The sequence below is a fragment of the Neophocaena asiaeorientalis genome, unplaced genomic scaffold (genome assembly GCF_003031525.2).
Source record: "Neophocaena asiaeorientalis asiaeorientalis breed wild unplaced genomic scaffold, Neophocaena_asiaeorientalis_V1.1 scaffold62, whole genome shotgun sequence".
Classification (NCBI taxonomy): domain Eukaryota; kingdom Metazoa; phylum Chordata; class Mammalia; order Artiodactyla; family Phocoenidae; genus Neophocaena; species Neophocaena asiaeorientalis.
Window position 1 is genome coordinate 2,079,550 of NW_020175191.1, and position 18,246 is coordinate 2,097,795.

At 35.7% G+C, this 18,246-nt stretch overlaps 1 protein-coding gene across 3 annotated transcripts in view; it reads right to left on the bottom strand.

Moving 5' to 3' along the window:
* PHTF1 (putative homeodomain transcription factor 1) overlaps positions 1 to 18,246 on the bottom strand; it is a 64,395-nt gene that overhangs the window by 42,694 nt on the left and 3,455 nt on the right. The gene's annotated exons all lie outside the window — the stretch shown is intronic.

Genomic DNA, 18,246 nt, shown 5'->3' on the forward strand with positions numbered 1-18,246 from the left:
CACTTTAATCCTAATGCTCCTTAAAGGAACCTGTCATTAATATTTGTTTTAGTTTTTAGTTTTATCAAGTAATGCATGCACATACTTTTATCACCTTTAAAAATAATCAAACAGTACCAAAAGGTCAGTAAGTGAAAAACAGGTAGTCCCCTGACCCACCTTACCTCTCCTCGCAATTTCATTCATTAAAAACAAATGCTTTCATCTTTTTTTAGCTGTTTCTCTTGGTATTTACTTACATAGGTCTAAATAATATGTTTATACTGCTATTTTTTAATTTATTGATTTTAAAAATCACCTATGGGGCTTCCCTGGTGGCACAGTGGTTGAGAATCTGCCTGCTAATGCAGGGGACACGGGTTCGAGCCCTAGTCTGGGAGGATCCCACATGCTACGAGCAACTAGGCCCGTGGGCCACAGCTACTGAGCCTGCGCGTCTGGAGCCTGTGCTCCGCAACAAGAGAGGCCGTGACAGTGAGAGGACCGCGCACTGCAATGAAGAGGAGCCCCCGCTCGCCGCAACTAGAGAAAGCCCTCGCACAGAAATGAAGACTCAACACGGCAAAAATAAATTAATTAATAAACTCCTACCCCCAACATCTTCTCTAAAAAAAAAAAAAAAAAAACACATATGAACTCCTAATATAGTATGTGAGAATTTAGCTTTCTTACACTACTAATTCTCACTTCCACCCCAAAAACATATATCCTCACAATATAGTCAATTAATTTGTGACAATAATAATATAATAATAATCAGTAGAGTATGATCACTATGAAATATCATTCCTTGTTCACTCTATTTATATGCTTCCTTTTATATGCTTCCTTTTATTCTATGAGGTCAGTGAAAATATTTATCAGTTTCCAAATACTCAAATGCCAGAAAATTAATCAAAGTCCTTTTTTTTCCTTAAAGAAAAAAAATTCCTGGAAACCCCCTTCCCAGGACCCTCTTTCTATCTTGCTGCTGGAATTGGACTAGCTGCTCTCTGGGCCTGTTGCATGGCTGTAATCCCAGAACTGCTCAGTCTCATCCTGACAATCCCCTTCCCCCCTCTCTGTGGTAAGTCCTTATTTGCTGTATCCATATCTTCTGGGAGCACATTCCTTCCGTAGTTTCCTGAGAAAGGGGTCACAGAAGACAGTGTTTTCAATCCTTGCATGTCTGAAAATGATTTCATTCTACCCTTATACTTGATTAAAAGTTACCCTAGATGCAGAATTCTAAGTTGTTAATAATTTTCCCTCAGGAATTGAGACACTGTTCCATGGTTTTCTAGCTTCCAATGTAGCTGTTGCAAACTCCAATGCCATTCTGATTCCTGATCCTTTGAATGTGCATTGTTTCCTTCCTCTTAATCCTCACTTTATTCATGGTGCTCAGAATGATGTGCCTTTTTTTTTGACAGAAGTGACATTTATGATAAAACATGTATTTTGTTTTATCACATAATTATATGCCTTGATTATGAGTCTTTTATCATCTATTGTGCTGAGAATCCCTTCCATATAGAAATACATGTCTTTCAGTTTTAGGGAAGTTTTCTTATAATTTATATTTAAATTTCTTCCCTTTTAAGACTTTTGACTTTTCTCTCCTATTTTCTACCTCTTTTGTCTTTCTATTCTGCTTTCTAGAAATTTCTTCAAATTCTTCTATTACATTTTTCATTTTGATTCTTTGGGTTCATTCCTTTCTCTTCTCTTTCATCCTGGAAGATTTCTTCAAATATCTAGTAATCATTGGCTGTCCACTTATATATTAGAATGAGGAGTTAAAACCTGATGGACATTTTATTTCAAGGTCTATACCCAAGAGAAAGATATACAAATTTCACTAAATAATGTGTACAAAATGTTCCTAGAGGAATTATTTATAAAAGCCCCAAATTGGAAACTACCCATCAACAGCAATCAGAAATTGCCCAGCGGTAGGAGAATGGATAATAATTGTGGTGCTATAGTGAATAAACTGCAATTATGCAACAACATGACTGGATCTCACATACATAATATCGAACAAAAGAAACGTAACACTGAACAAAAGAAATTAGACTCAAAAGTGTATGTATTGTATAATTTCATTTATGTAAGCCTCAAAATAGGCAAAACTTAACCTATGGTGCTGCTATAGTAGTAAGGATACAGGTTACCTCTGTTGGTAGCAGTGACTGGAAGAGCATGTGATGGGGAGCTTCTGTGTTACTCCTAATGTTCTAGTTCTTGATCTGAGTGTTTATCACATGGTTATGTTCAGTTTGTGAAAATTCCTCAAGCTGTACTCTTATAATTCTGGGGTGGGTGGGTGTGTGTGAGTAGAAGTCCCCCACTTTTTTCAAAAGTTTGCTTTACACTATTTCGCTTTTACAAAAGACCTACATTAGTTATCTGTCTTCGCTAACCGAAAAAAATCCAAAGAGGATTTTTACTTTTCCAAACAAAGATGAAGAGCATAAACAGCGTTCAGTGCTCTCAGGGAGCTCTTACAGAGGCAGCACACACCCGAGCAGGGAGAGCAGCACCACCAGGCTCCTTCCCCAGGAACACACTCAGCATCTCAGCATCAAGCCCCCATAGCTTTGAAAGGTGTCTGTGAGCATCTGTGCTGCATTTCGATGTATTTTGTGCATCTGTTAGCAAGATGTGTCCTATGGTAATTGCTTCTTCACAATTGCCATTTCGGCTTACGAAAAGTTTCACAGGAACACTCTACTTTTGGATAATGGGGGAAACCTGGTAACTCACATTCACTGAATATGTTTTATTTTATTAACACATAGACAATGGTTTTACAGGAAAAACTCGGGATTTGAAAGTCATGATAACCTTGCTGTATATTATGACTCAAAAGCAAATTTGTGAATTATCTTTTGTGTTTAAAAATCCTGGTTTGCCTAACAGTTTTGTTTCATTACGATAAGTATAACTGTTTTAAAAGATGAATTTTAATTTCGTGCTCAATCAACACTCGTACATGCTAGTTCCTGATCAAGTTTTTAAAATTAGATATTTAACCATTAAAATTATTGTAAAAATTAAACGTTAGAGTAATTTGCTATTTCTCTAGTCTAGATATTGAGCCAATATTGATCTTTGGTTCTGTTTAACTAAAAGATGCAGCCAAACAATTTCTTTAAAGTGAACCCTATGTTTCTATCCAATTAACTGCAAACTGTAGATTTTAACAAAAACAAAAAAAAAGTTCTAAAACTCTAAATGTAATAAAATTCAATCTAAGAAGGAATCAAATTTTGATAATTAGACATTTCAGGGGCAAAAATAACCCTCTGGAAAAAATATGTGCACTAATTTTTGAAATATGCATAATATTCATGGAAATAACAATGATCTTGTACTACATTTGAAATCAGAAATGAAAATTTTAAAAGTAAAGATATCACTGTATTATATTCTAACAGGCATAGGCCTTGTGGACATTTGCAGCCGTACTATTCTAACTAAAGAAGCTTAAAGTGCCTTAACTTTAAAGCCACATTAATTTTTCTACTTTCTTTGCTTTCTAGACTTTTCACCTACAATGTTATAGAATCAGAATTAGCATTATCTAAAGGTAAACACCAAATTAGGAAAACCTCCCTCAGCAACAGAAACACATTCATTCATTCACTTAGTCAACAAATATGCAATACGTTTCTTCCGCATGCCAGATAAGCTACTTGAGCTAAGCACAGAGCAATAAGGAAGTCAAAGCACGGCTCTATCTTCAGAGTGTGCACGCACAGAAGGGAAAACAGACAATAAAGCCAAATGTTTGAGGGTTCCTCAGGAAAACACCCCCTGAACTTCCCTCACCATTTTTTGGACAAAAATCATTAAGAAATTTATGACCACCGTTCTTGAGCCAGATAAGACAGTCGCTAGATACTTTTATATGTGTCTGTGCTGAGGAAGAATAAAAAACACATGCCATGCTTTTGTTTTAGGATCCTTCTGCTTGATCCTACATGTTCTACAGTATGTATAGTAAGAGGCAAAATATGCACAGCACTACCCTAAGCACTTTACATAAACTTATATTAATTTGTTTAACTCATTTAGTCCTCACAACTGTCCTGTGAGACAGGCACCTTTATTATCTTCACTTTACAGATGAGGAAAACAAGGCACAGAGACTCTAACTCGTTCATTCTCACTACAAACCACTACACATCCTGTCTCTCACTATACAGTACAAAATGCATTCCTAATCAATGTACCGAGAGATTTTGAGATAAACAAGATTGCATGCCTCTGAAAGGTTCCATGGGATTAATAAACCCTGGGAGCTGTGAGTGAATTTCCTTATTGGCCACAACCCAGGGCCACAACCTAGCAGCCCACAATAAAACTGTAGGAGAAAAGTGGGATACCCCTGCACTAGTTGCTAGAGCAGTGGTCTGGACATTTTCTGCAGAGCCCAGCTACTGGCTGTATTCAGCCCTCTCTGTTGTTTGCTCCCCACAGAGCTGTGAAATCTCTTCAAAGCTCAGAACCACCTGACTGATGTAGTTCCTACTTTTAGGTAGAGGGACTAAAGCACTGGAAATACTGCTGCAGTATTGTTGGACTCCATGTTTAAAAGGGAATAAAAGACAAGGGAAACCCTGTAACACATCTCTCTCTCTTAGTGTGCTGAAATGTCCATTTTAATGCCACTGATTCTATACTACTGTATAGTAGTTGGACACAAAGAGAGAAGTCACCTGATTTAGAGCAGATGACGAACAACAAAACAATTACAAGGCAAGTACAGCACTATAGGAATATGTGTAAAGGACACCTAACTCAGATTTAAAAAGTCAAAGAAAGATTTCCAAAGGAAAATAATACCTGATCCGAGACCTGAAGGGTGTATAAGAATTTGCAAAGAAGGACATGGGCTGTAGCAAAAGGGGAAATTAAGAAAAGTATATGAGGGCTTCCCTGGTGGCACAGTGGCTGAGAGTCCACCTGCCGATACAGGGGACACGGGTTCGTGCCCCGGTCCGGGAAGATCCCACATGCCGTGGAGCGGCTGGGCCCACGAGCCATGGCCGCTGAGCCTGCACGTCCGGAGCCTGTGCTCCGCAGCGGGAGAGGCCACAACAGTGAGAGGCCCATGTACCGCAAAAAAAAAAAAAACAAAAAAAAACAGAAAAGTATATGAGAAGACCTCGAAATAAGAGATAGCATGACAAAAACTAAAGTTCAAGGAGACCTAAAGCAGAGTGAAAGTGAAAAAGGGGTTAAGGTATGAAAGAGAAACTGGAGAGGTAAGCAGAAGCCAGATTTTGAAGACTATAATCATGCTAAGAGTGTGCATTTATCATAAGGATAACAGGAAGTCAGAGAACAGTTTTAAATATGAGAAAAACAATCAGATTTGTGTTAAAACAAAAAGAAAATAACAATAAGCCGGCTTCAGTGATTATTGAGGGGTGAAGGGGGAAACGGGGGCAGAAAAAACAGAGAGTTAAGAAAGTGACTCCAGTAACCTAGATCAGGAGTGGACAAACTTTGTCTGTAAAGGGCATGTAGTATTTTAGGGTTTGTGAGCTGTACCACGTGTGTGCTAGTACTCAACCCAGCCACTGTTGCACGAAGGCTGACTTAGACACAGACAATAAACATGTAAAACATGAAGCCTGCAGTGCTCCAGCGAGTCTGGCTGCAGGCAATAGTTTGTGGACCAGATGAGTGCAGACAACAGGTCAGTCCAGGCCATCAGAAGCATGACCTAGGAAAAGTATGCATAGTCAAAAAATACAAGAAGATAGAATCCAGAAGTCTTGGTAATTAAAAATGTGGGATCAGTGTGAAAGTGAGGCCACAGAAGAATTCCAAACCCCAACTTGAGCACTCTAACTGCTCACTGAGTAGGAAAGGTGAGAGAAGGCACAGGGCTGGTCAAAGTAGGGGAGCTCACATTCTGCTCAGTCCTCTGGCCAAGCTGGAAACCTGTGGGGCAAGGAAGGACTCTCCTCCCACAGGAAGGCACTGCGAGTCACATGACAAAAGGTGAAGACAAAACAATCTTCTTAACAGTTGAAGATGAGGAGATAGCCTTCTAACTTAGCCTTTCTGTACTTCAGTTCCTTCACCTGTAAAATGAGAATGATAATACATCTACCTCATGGAATTGTTGTAAGGATTGATTAAGAAAGCAAGAGAGACAGAGACAGAGAAAGAGAAGTTCTTAAAATAATACAAGACACATTCTAAATACTCATTATTACACCAGCAAAAACACACACACATGCCCTCCTGCATGCACTATAGTTTCCCCCATATAGTTTTCTCACAATTTTAGTTAAATCAATATTTGATGTTTAGAGTATTATGATTACATAAAACATGTTCCCACCTAAGTCAAGTAGTAACCAATGATTATATTTCCTTTCTTGGAAATGTTGTTTGCCCTGAAATTGTTAATTGCCTCATTTTCCCCCCTACCTTTATAAATAGGAATTGTATATATTTAAGATATACAATGTGAGGCTTTGATATACATATACATTGTGAAATGATTACCACAATCAAGCTAATTAACATATCCATCACCTCAGATTGTTAGCATTTTTTTGCATTTTTGTGTGTTGCATACATTTAAAATCTACTCTCAGCAAATTTCAAGTATACAATACAGTATTATAAACTATAGTCACCATGCTGCATATTAGATCTCCCAAATTTATTCATCTTATAACTGCAAGTCTATTACCTTTGACCAACATCTCCCCATTTCCCCCACACCTCAGCCCCTGGTGACCATTCTACTCTCTGCTTCTATGAGTTTGACTTTTTTAGATTCCACTTATAAGTGAGATTTTGCAGTATTTGCTTTCTGTGTTTGTTTTATTTCACTTAGTGTGATACGCTCCAGATCCATCTGTGTTGTAACAAATGGTAGGATTTCCTTCTTCTTAAAGGCTGAATAATATTCCACCTCATAAGATAGACAGAGAGATAGGGCACATTTTCTTTACCTATTCGTCTGTCAACAGACACTTAAGTTGTTTCCATATCTTGGCTACCATGAGTAATGCTGCAATGAATATGAAGTGCATATATCTCTTCAAGAAAGTAATTTTATTTCCTTTGGATAAAAATCCAGGAAGAGGGATTGTTGGATCATAAGGTAGTTCAATTTTTATTTTTTTGAGGAGCCTCCATACTCTTTTCCATAACAGCTGTACCAATTTACATTCCCACCAACAGTATACAATGGTTTCCTTTTCTCTGTATCCTCACTAACGCTTATTATCTTTTGACTTCTCTGATAATTGTCATCCTAACAGGAATGAGGTGATGTTTCACTGTCGTTTTGATTTACATTTCCTTAATGATTAGAGATGTTGAGCACATATTCATATACCTGCTGGCCACTTGTATGTCCTTTTTAGAAAAATGTCTATACAGGCCCTTTGCCTATTTTTTAATTGGATCAGGTTGCATTTTATATTGTTGATGTTTCCTTTGCTGTGCAAAAACTTCTTAGTTTGATATAGTCACATTTGTTTATTTTTGCTTTTGTTGCCTGTGCTTTTGGTGTCAAATTCAAAAAAATCATTTCCAAGACCAATGTCAAAGAGATTTTTCCCTATGTTTTCTTCTAGGAGTTATACAGTTTCAGGTCTTACATTTAAGTCTTTAATCCATTTTTAGTTTATTTTTGTGTTTGGTGTAAAATAAGGGTCTGATATCGTTCTTTTGCATGAAGATATCCAGTTTCCCAACACCATTTATTGAAGAGACTGTCATTTCTCCATTGTGTATTCTTGGTGCCTTTGCCAAAGATTAGTTGACCCTATGTGCATGGGTTTACTTCTGGGCTCTCTATTCTGTCCCACTGCTCTATGTGTCTTTTATGCCAGTACCATACTGTTTTTATTACTATAGCTTTGTAATATAATTTGAAATCAGAAAGTGAAATGAGATGTCTCCAGCTTTGGTCTTCTTGTTCAAGATTGCTTTAGCTATTTGGGGTCCCTTTGTAGTTCCATATGAATCTTCAGATTATTTTTTCTGTATCAGTTAAAAATGCCATTGGACTTTTGACAGAGATTGCTTTGAATCTGTAGATTGCTTTGGGTAGTATGGACATTTTAACAATATTTTTTTCCTTTTCCAAATAATAGATTTTGTTTTCTCTTCCCATTTTATTGAAATATAAAGACATAGAGCACTGTATAAGTTTAAGGTGTACAGCACAGTGATTCGACTTACATACATCATGAAATAATTACAAGTTTAGAGAACATCCAATATCTCACATAGATACAAAATAAACAAAATAGAAAAAAAAGTTTTTCCTTGTGATGAGAACTCTTAGGATTTACTCTCTTAACAACTTTCATATATAACATACAGCAGTGTTAATTACATTTATCATGTTGTACATTACATTTTAACAGTAGGAATTCTTCCAATCCATGAACATGAGCTATCTTTCATTTGTGTCTTCTTCAATTTCTTTCATCAATGTTCCATATTTTTCAGTGTACAGATCTTTCACCTCCTTGTTTAATTTATTCCTAAGCACTTTATTCTTTTCGATGCTATTGTAAATGGAACTGCTTTCTTAATTTCTTTTGCAGACAGTTCATTGTAAGTGTATAAAATTTTTCCTTTTCACTTGTCTCAAAATTTTTAATTGACTCTTTGACCCATTGGTTGTTCAAGATTATACTGTTTAATTTCCACATATTTTTGAATTTTCCAGTTTTCCTCCTGTTATCGATTTCTAGTTTAATAACACTGTGGTCAAAAGATACCTGATATAAAGTCAATCTTCTTAAATTTGTTAAGACTTTGTTTCATGGCCTAACATATGATCTATCCTGAAGCAGGTTTCATGTGCACTTGAGGAGAATGTGTATTGTGCTGCTGATGGATGGAATGTTCTGTATATGTCTGTTAGGTTCATTTAGTCTGAAGTGCAGTTCAAGCCCAACGTTTCCTTATTGATTTTCTGTCTGGATGATCTATCCATTGTTGAAATACTTCAGTGGATACTGAAGTCCACCACTAGTACTGCATTGCTCTCTATGTCTCTCCTTAGGTCTGTTTATATTTGCTTTATATATTTAGGTGCTCCTATGTTGGGATGTAAGGACTGTTCAACATCCACAAATCAATCGAATACACCACATTATCCAGACGAAGGATAAAAATCATATTATTATCTCAATAAATGCAGAAAAAGCATTTGACTAAATTCAACACCCATTTATGATAAAAACTCAGCAAAGTGACTACAGAGGGAAAGAAACTCAACATAAGAAAGGCCATATATGACAAGCTGCATTTTTTTCATTCACTTAACTTTCTACATATAGATTACTAATTCATTTTGAAACTCCCTATAAGTGTTACAAATCTGCTCCCAGAGTGCTCAAACACAACAAACACTGGTTTCTTTTTTTTCCTCCTTGAAGATGTCTACATACCACAGTTTCCTGTCTGCCTGCTCCTTTCTGGTCTTGTTATTTTCTAGCCTAATAAATGAACTTCATCTTGGGACATCTCTTAAGAATCCAGAATTCTTTTTACCTCTCTCTGTGTCAGCCATCCTGTCTCCTGATACTATGGATTCCTCTTTTTTGGCCTACTCACTCGTATACAGTGCATGTCCTCCTCTGAGGGGAGACATGAGTGACACACTTTTTAGACTCTGAGGGTTTGACTATATCTTCATGTGATGCCTTTATACTTGGCTAATAGTTAGACTGGGCATAAAGTTTTAGATTGAAAGCCATTTTCTCTGAGAACTTTGAAGGTTCCATCGTCTTCTAACTTCCAATGAGCCAGAAGTTGCTGCTGAGAGGCCCAATGTCATTCTGACTCCCAATCTTGTATAAGATCTGTTTTGATCCTTCTCTCTATTCCCTGCTTAATACAGGCTCTAATTTCAAATGTTATTGTGATGTTGTGATTTGTAAAAAGAAATTTATTTTGGTCTCTGTCCCCAGTTCCTGACACAGGGCTCCTGAAACCCTTGTAATTTCCTGGGTGACAAGAGTGCCTTTTGTTCTAATGAGGCAACTCTAGGTGGGCTCCTGGATGGCTCCTGGATGAGGGCTGGTCACCAGAAGGAACAAACTATGATTAGAAGCTTGGAATTTTCAGGCCCTCCCTCTCCCCCATTCTCTTGCAAAGGGAGAAGGGCTGAAAACAGAGTTAATGATTGATCATGCCTACTAGATGAAGCCTCCATGAAGTTCAGAGAGCTTCCAGCTTGGTGAATACATCCACTCCAGTAGGGTGACATACCCCAAACTGCACAGGGACAAAAGCTCCTGTGCTCTGGACCCTTCCAGACCTCATCCTATGTACCTCTTCATCTGGCTATTCATCTGTATCCTTTATCATATTCCTTAATAAACTGGTAAATGTTTAAGGAAGTGTTTCCCTGAGTTCTGTGAACCACCCTAGGAAATTAATCAAACCTGAGGAGAAGGTTGTGAGAAATTCTGACCTGTAGCCAAATTGGACAGAAGTTGGGGGTAACCTAGGACCTACTTCTTGCAGTTGGCATCCAAAGTGGGGTAAGGAGCAGTCTTGTGGGACCAAGCCCTTAACCTGTGTGAGCTGACACTACCTCCAGGTACACAGTGTCAGAAATGAGTTGAATTGTAGGATACCCAGCTGGTGTCACAGAGAACTGCCTGGTGTAGGGAAAAATCTCCACACATTTAGTGACCAGAAGTGGTGTTTTGTGTGAATAAAGGAGACTCACAGGAGAAACACAAGAGGCAGATTGAACTGAATCTTTCTAAAATTTAGTTCTGAAATTTCATAATAATGCTGATCACTCAAAAGATCCTTTTGATCTGTAAATATGTGTATTTCAGCTCTGGGAAATTTTAAAATATTATTTATATGATAATTTCTTCTCCTCCACATATTTCTGTTTCCTGGAACACCTACTAGTTGGATTTTAGGCTTCCTACATGAACTGCACTCACTTTTCTATTTTTTTTTCCTCATTCTTTCACACTATTTTTCTGGGAAATGGCCTCAACTTTATCTTCCAACTTTTCTACTGAATTTACTTTGGTTATTTTTATTTTCTGGTTCTCTTACTTTTTCATCTATAGACTTTTTAAAAAATAGTACACAGTTCTTTAAATATATTAATTATATCTTTAAAAATAGTATTCTTATCATTCCTGTATCATTTTTTAAAATCTCTTTCCTTCCTTTTCTTTAGGTCTCAAATATTTGAGCATCTTCAATTATCCATTTATACTTAAGAGTCAGGCACTAACATGCTGAATGCCCATTCAGTGTGCAGTAGGGGAAGCTTATTGAACAGTGGTCTCATTGTAGAGAGTAGTCAGCCATTTCACTTCCAGTATCCTTAGGTCTTTTCAGTCAGCTTGTGCAAAAAGAAATTCCAGTCTTCTGTTTAGAGATTATAAGCCTGGCCACCAGACTTTTACTTAATCTCCTTTGTGAGTACAGTATTTCACCCCATTCTCATCTGTGTATGGTATTCCAGAATCCAGAACTTCTCTGTTTCAGCCTCTCCAGAGAGCAAACTTCAATCTTCTGTCAGAGGAAGATAAGGTAACTATGAGGCTGTGTAGAATAAGGTGGAGGATCTGGGGGCAGGTCTATTGCCCCTTATACATATGCTCAAACAATCCTATTTCCAGTTCTACCTCATACCTGCAGATATACCTGATGCATCTAATTCCTGAGTCTTTCAGAAATTAAATACAGGGGTCGTTTTCCTCTAATCTTTTTTAAATTTAAGAATAGTTGATGTACAATATTATAAAAGCTACAGGTGTACAATATAGTGATTCACAATTTTTAAAGGTTATACTCCATTTATAGTTATTTATAAAATATTGGCTATATTCCTTGTGTTGTACAATATATCCTTGTAGCTTATTTTATAGATAATACTTTGCACCTCTTAATTCCCTACCACTATATTGTCCCTCCCCACTTCCCTCTCCCCACTGGTAACCACTAAATACAGCTGTTTTAAAACAGGGAATTCACTTGTTTCACACTGGCATCCCCTACTATAGACACTTAACATTTTTACTTTCTTTACATCCATTTTCCAACTTTCAAAATTGTGTTAACAGCTCTCTTTGATAGTAGTCTTCTCTCCCATTCTTTCACTCCTATTGTAGGCTGATTTCTTTCCTTATTTATTATAATTTTAGAGAATTTTCAGAAGAAATCAGATGGAGATTAATGCACATATTCCAACTGTCATCTTTAATGAGGTGTCTCATCTATCATGTACCCACTATCCAGTTCAAGAAATAAAAGGTTACAAATACAGCTGAAATCACCTGTGTGTTTATGATTAGCCATTTAAAATTTCCTAGGTGTAAAATCATATCATTTTCAAACACTGATTTTTGTTATTTTAATATTAATTCGAAAAATAAAAGAACAAATATTTTAAAAGCAAAGATAATATTAATTAGAATGTTTTGCTCATCTTAGCAAATATATCTCAAACAGCATGTTAAATAATAGTAATAGGGGCTATTCTTGTTTTATTCTTTTGTGGGGGGGGACTAAGTTGAGCTTCATTACTGAAAATAATGTTAGACCTTAGATTTAATATATTTTCTCAATTAAGAAAATTTAGAAGACAATTTTCATTGGGAATATATATGAATTTGTTGTGTACTACATTATGATTTCTCCTATTTTTTTCTATTGATGTGATTTAAGAAAATAGCTATATTGAGGTATAATTAATACTCTGTAAAACTCACCTATTTTTAGTGTAGTTTTAGTAGTTAATTTGGCGGATTTCTGGTAAATTTATAGAGTTGTGCAACCATCATCACTCAAATTTTAGTACATTTCCATCAACAGAAAAATAAGAATGGCAATATATCTCTGTTCCTATCCCCCAGCTGTAAGCAAACACTGATCTGCTTTCTATTTCTGTAAACCTGCCTTTCCTAGAAATTTCATATAAACTGGATCACAGAATATAGTCTTTTGTGTCTGGTCCCTTTCACTTAGCAGAACATTTTTGAGGTTCATCCATGTTGTAGCATGTATTAATAGTTTTTATTGCTGAGTCATGTTCCATTGTATGGATATAACACATTGGTTTACCTACTCACCAGTTGATAGACATTTGGATTTTTTTTCTAGTTTTTGGCAATTATGAATAGTATTGCTATGAATATTTGCATGTGCCCATATGTTTTTATTTCTCTTAGGTAGATAACTAGGGGTGGAAATGCTGGGTCATATGAGAAGTATATATATTTAAATGTTTCTACTTTCCATTCCCACCAGCAGTGTATGAGAGTTCTGGTTCCTCCATATCCTGACTAACAAAGATCTTCTACGTTTTCTTCTAGAAAACCTTAGACTTTTAGTGCTTACACTTAAGTCCATGATCCTTTTTAAGTAATTTTTGTGTACAGTGTGAGGTAAGAATCAAAGTTCATTTTTATACATGTAGCTATCCAATTGTTCCAGCACCATTTGTTAACAAGACTATCATTTCTTCACTGAATTATTTTGGCATCTTTGTCAAAATCAATTTATCAAAACTGTAAGGATTTATTTCTAGATTTTCTATTCTGTTCCATTGACCTATTACTCATGCCAATACTACACTATCTGAATTACTTACAGCTTTACAGTAAATTGTGAGATCCAGTAAGTCCTCTAACTCTATTCCTTTTAAACTTATTTTGAATATTTTAGGTCTTTTATATTCCTTATCAACTTTAGAATTAGCTTATCAATTTCTACCAAAAGAAAAAAGTCTGCTGGAACTTTAAAGGGATTATAGTGAATCTATAGATACATTTGGAGAGAACTGCCATCTTAACAATGTTAAGTCTTTCAGATTACAAGTGTGAAATGCTACTCCATTTCTTCAGATTTTTAATTTCTCTTAGCAATGTTCGTAGTTTCCAGTATACAGGGGTTATACATACTATGTTAAACTTATTCCTAAGTATTTTCCTCTTTTTGATGTATTGTGAGTGAATTGTTTTCTTAATTTCATTTTTGGAATACTCATGGCTGGTATATAGAAATACAAATAATTTTTGTATATTGATCTTAAATCTAGAGGCCTTGCTAAACTCATTTATTGTCAGTAATGCCTCAGGAATTTCTAAATATGGGATCATGTCACCATGAATAAAACCAATTATCATTTTCTTTTCTCAATGCCTTTTATTTCTTTTTCCTTGTCTTACCACACTGGCTAGAATCCCTAGTACAACGTTAAATGGATGTGGTGAGAGCAGACATCCTTGCTTTGTTCCTGATTTGAGGGACAAAGCACTCAGTCTTTAATCCCTAACTATAGTGTAAGCTGTAGGTTTTTTGTTTTTTTTTTTAATACATGATAACTTATTATTATTATTTGCTATACAGCAGGTTCTTATTAGTCATCTATTTTATACATATTAGTGTATATATGTCAATCCCAATGACAGGTTTTTTAATAGACACCCTTTGACAGATTGAAGAAATTACTAGTTTATCAGTAATGCGCATTGAATTTTGTCAAATGTTTTTCCTGTCTCTACTGAAAAGACCATGCATTTTATCCCTTATTAATATGATATATTACATTAATTTATCTTAAACCAACAACATATTTCTCAGATATCCCACTTGGTCATGGTAGATAATCCATTTTACATGTTGTTGAATTTGGTTTGCTAATATTTTATTAAAGATTTTTACATTTATGTTTAGGACAAATTTTCTTTCTTTTTAATAAATCAGTATGATAGTTTATTAAAAGCTCCATATTATGCCTCAGGTAGGATTTTTTTTCTTCCAGTTTTATTGAGATATAATTGACATACAGCACTGTATAAGTTTAAGGTATATGGCATAATGATTTGACTTACATACATTATGAAATGATTACCACAATAAGTTTAGTGAACATCCACCATCTCATAGATACAAAATTAAAGAAATAGAAAAAAAATTTTTTTTCCTTGTGATAAGAACTCTTAGGATTTACTCTCAACAACTTTCATATATAACATGCAGCAGCGTTATTTATATTCATGTTGTACATTACAGTCCTAGTACTTATTTATCTTATAATTGGAAGTTTGTACCTTCTGACTGCCTTCATCCAATTCCCCCTCCTCCAAACCCCCCACCTGCTAACCACAAATCTGATCTCTTTTTCTATGAGTTTGTTTTTGAAATTCAATTGATCTAAAATAGTCTGTTAGTTCCTGTTATACAACATAGTGATTCCATATTTCTATACATTTCAAAATGACCACTAATATAAGTCTAGATATAATCTGTCCATGCAAAGATATTACATAATTACTGACCATACTCCCCACACTGTACATTTCATACTGGTGACTCATTTATTCTGCAACTAGAAGTTTGTACCTCTTAATCTCCCTCACCTATTTCTTCCCCTCACCACTCCTCTCTGGCAACCACCTGTTTGTTCTATCTGTAACTCTTTCTGTTTTGTTATGTTTGTTCATCTATTTTTTTAGATTCCACATATAAGTGAAATCATACAGTATTTGTCTTTCTCTGTGTGACTTATTTCACTTAGAATAATATCCTCTAAGGCCATCCATGTTGCTGCAAACAACAAGATTTCATGCTTTTATGGCTGAGTAATATTCCATTGTATATAGATACCACATCCTCTTTATCCATTCATCTGTTGATGGGCACTTAGGTTGCTTCCATATCTTGCCTATTGTAAATAATGCTGCAATGAACATAGGGGTGCATATATCTTTTCTAATTAGCGTTTTTGTTTTTTTCAGATAAATACCCAGCGGTAGAATTGCTGGGTCATATGGTAGTTCTATTTTTAATTTTTTGAGGAATCTTCATACTGTTTTCCATAATGGCTGCACCAATTTACATTCCCACCAATAGTGCAAAAGGGTTCCCTCTTCTCCACATTCTCACCAATGCTTGTAATTTGTTCTGCCAGGTGTGAGGTGATATTTCATTGTGGTTTGGATTTGTATTTCCCTGATGATTAGTATGTTGAGCATCTTTTCATGTGCCCACTGGTCATCTGTATGTCTTCTTTGGAAAAATGTCTATTCAGGTCCTCTGCCCATTTTTTAATTGGGTTGTTTGGCTTTTTTGATGTTGAGCTGTATGAATTTTTTTGTATATTTTGAATATTAACCCCTTATTGGATATTCCATTTGCAAATACCTTCTCCCACTCAGTAGGTAGTCTTTTCATTTTATTGATAGTTTCCTTCACTGTGCAAAAGTCTTTTAGTTTGACATAGTCCTATTTGTTTATTTTTGTTTTTGTTTCCCTTGACTGAAGAGACATATCCAAAAATATTACTATGACCAATGTCAAAGAATGCACAACCTATGTTTTCTTCTAGAAGTTTTACAGCTTCAGGTCTTACATTTAAAATTTTTAATCTATTTTGAATTTACTTTTGTGCATCATGTGAGAGAGTAGTCCAGTTTGATTTTTTTGCATGTAGTTTTCCAGCTTTTCCAACAGCATTTCTGAAGAGGCTGTCCTTTCCCTGCTGTATATTCTCGCCTCCTTTGTTGTAGATTAATTGCCCATATAATACACTGCCCATTTCTGGGTGGTCTATTCTGTTCCACTGATCTATGTGTCTGTTTTTGTGCAAATACCATACTGTTTGGATTACTGTAGCTTTGTAGTACAGTTATGACAAATTTTCTTGTGCTGTCTTTGTCTGGCTTTGGAATCAGGGTAATACTGGTCTCAAAAAATGAGCTGGGAAGCATACTTCCTCCTCTGCTTTCTGAAAGAGTTTTTGTCAGATAAGTATATTTGTTCTTGACCTAATTAACTGCTATTCATCCTTCAGATCTCACTTGAAGCATCAATTCTTCAGGGAAGGCTTCTCTGACCTCCTTGACTAGGTCCATTGCCCTGTTATAATAGCTTGCAAATAGTAGCTCTCCTTCTTAGCATTTATCACAAAGTAATTTTTATTCATTAGTAGGATTAATTTTATTATTGTTTGTCTCCCACTTTACCATAAGCTCCAAAAAATGTTGAGTGTTTCTGCTCATCATTATATAGATATAGTGCCCATCCTACTGCCTGACACATGGTAGGTAAGTGCTCAACAAATATTTGTTAAATGAAGAATACATGAACACTGTTTTAGGTTTTTTTGTTTTTCGGGGGTTTTTTGGCTGTGCTTGGTCTTCATTGCTGTGCGCGGGCTTTCTCTAGTCGCAGTGAGCAGGGGCTACTCTTCCTTGCAGTGTGCAGGTTTCTCATTGCGGTGGCTTCTCTTGTTGTGGAGCACAGGCCCTAGAGCACACAGGCTTCAGTAGTTGCAGTGCGTGGGCTCAGGAGTTGTGGCGCACGGGCTCTAGAGTGCAGGCTCAGTAGTTGTGGCGCATGGGCTTCACTGTTCCAGGGCATGTGGGATCTTCTCCGACCAGGGATCGAACCCATGTCCCCCACATGGGCAGGCGGATTATTAACCACTGCGCCACCAGGGAAGTCTCTGTTTTAGTTTTATTTTTGATATTTCTTCCCCTTCTTTACTTTGACTTATTATTGTTTTATTTCTCAGATTCTTCGTATGTTAACTTGAATCATTGTAACTCTTTCTTCCTAGTCAATCTAGACATTTTTTGTTAATATAGACATTTAGAGTGATATAATTTCATCAAGTATTATTTTGGAAGCATTCTACAAATTTTGTTATATCTACGTTTTTATTTCTATCCTTCAAAAATACAGATATGATGTGTCCCCTCTACTTAAAAATACAGATTTTTTCATTTTATATAGTACAGTATCTAAAGTTCTTAGTAAAGCAGTCAGCTCAGCTCTAAACTGATTTATGACCTATCATCTCATCTGCTTACCTTATACCCCAACCGGATTGGGCTACTTATCTTCGCTTATACAAGCATTGTACTTCTGTGCTCAGCACCAAGCAAAATGCCTTAAACATAGTAGCTCAGTAAATGTTTGTAGAACAGTTCCTACCACTTTTCATGATCCAAGTTAAGATTTTTTTAATTTATATTTTTTATAATTTTGAATTATATTTTTATTATGTAATTTCTAATTTTATTGTATTGTGATCTGATGTTAATATTGTTATTCATTTTGGTTTTTTAATTTTCTTTCCTTTTCTTTTTAAATTTGTTTTCAAAAACATGTATATTTGTGTAATCTGTTTTAAATTGCATTAAATACTTCTTCGTGTCCTATACTTTGGTCAGCTTCCATCTAAGACTTAAACATACTTAAAAAGATAACTTGGCT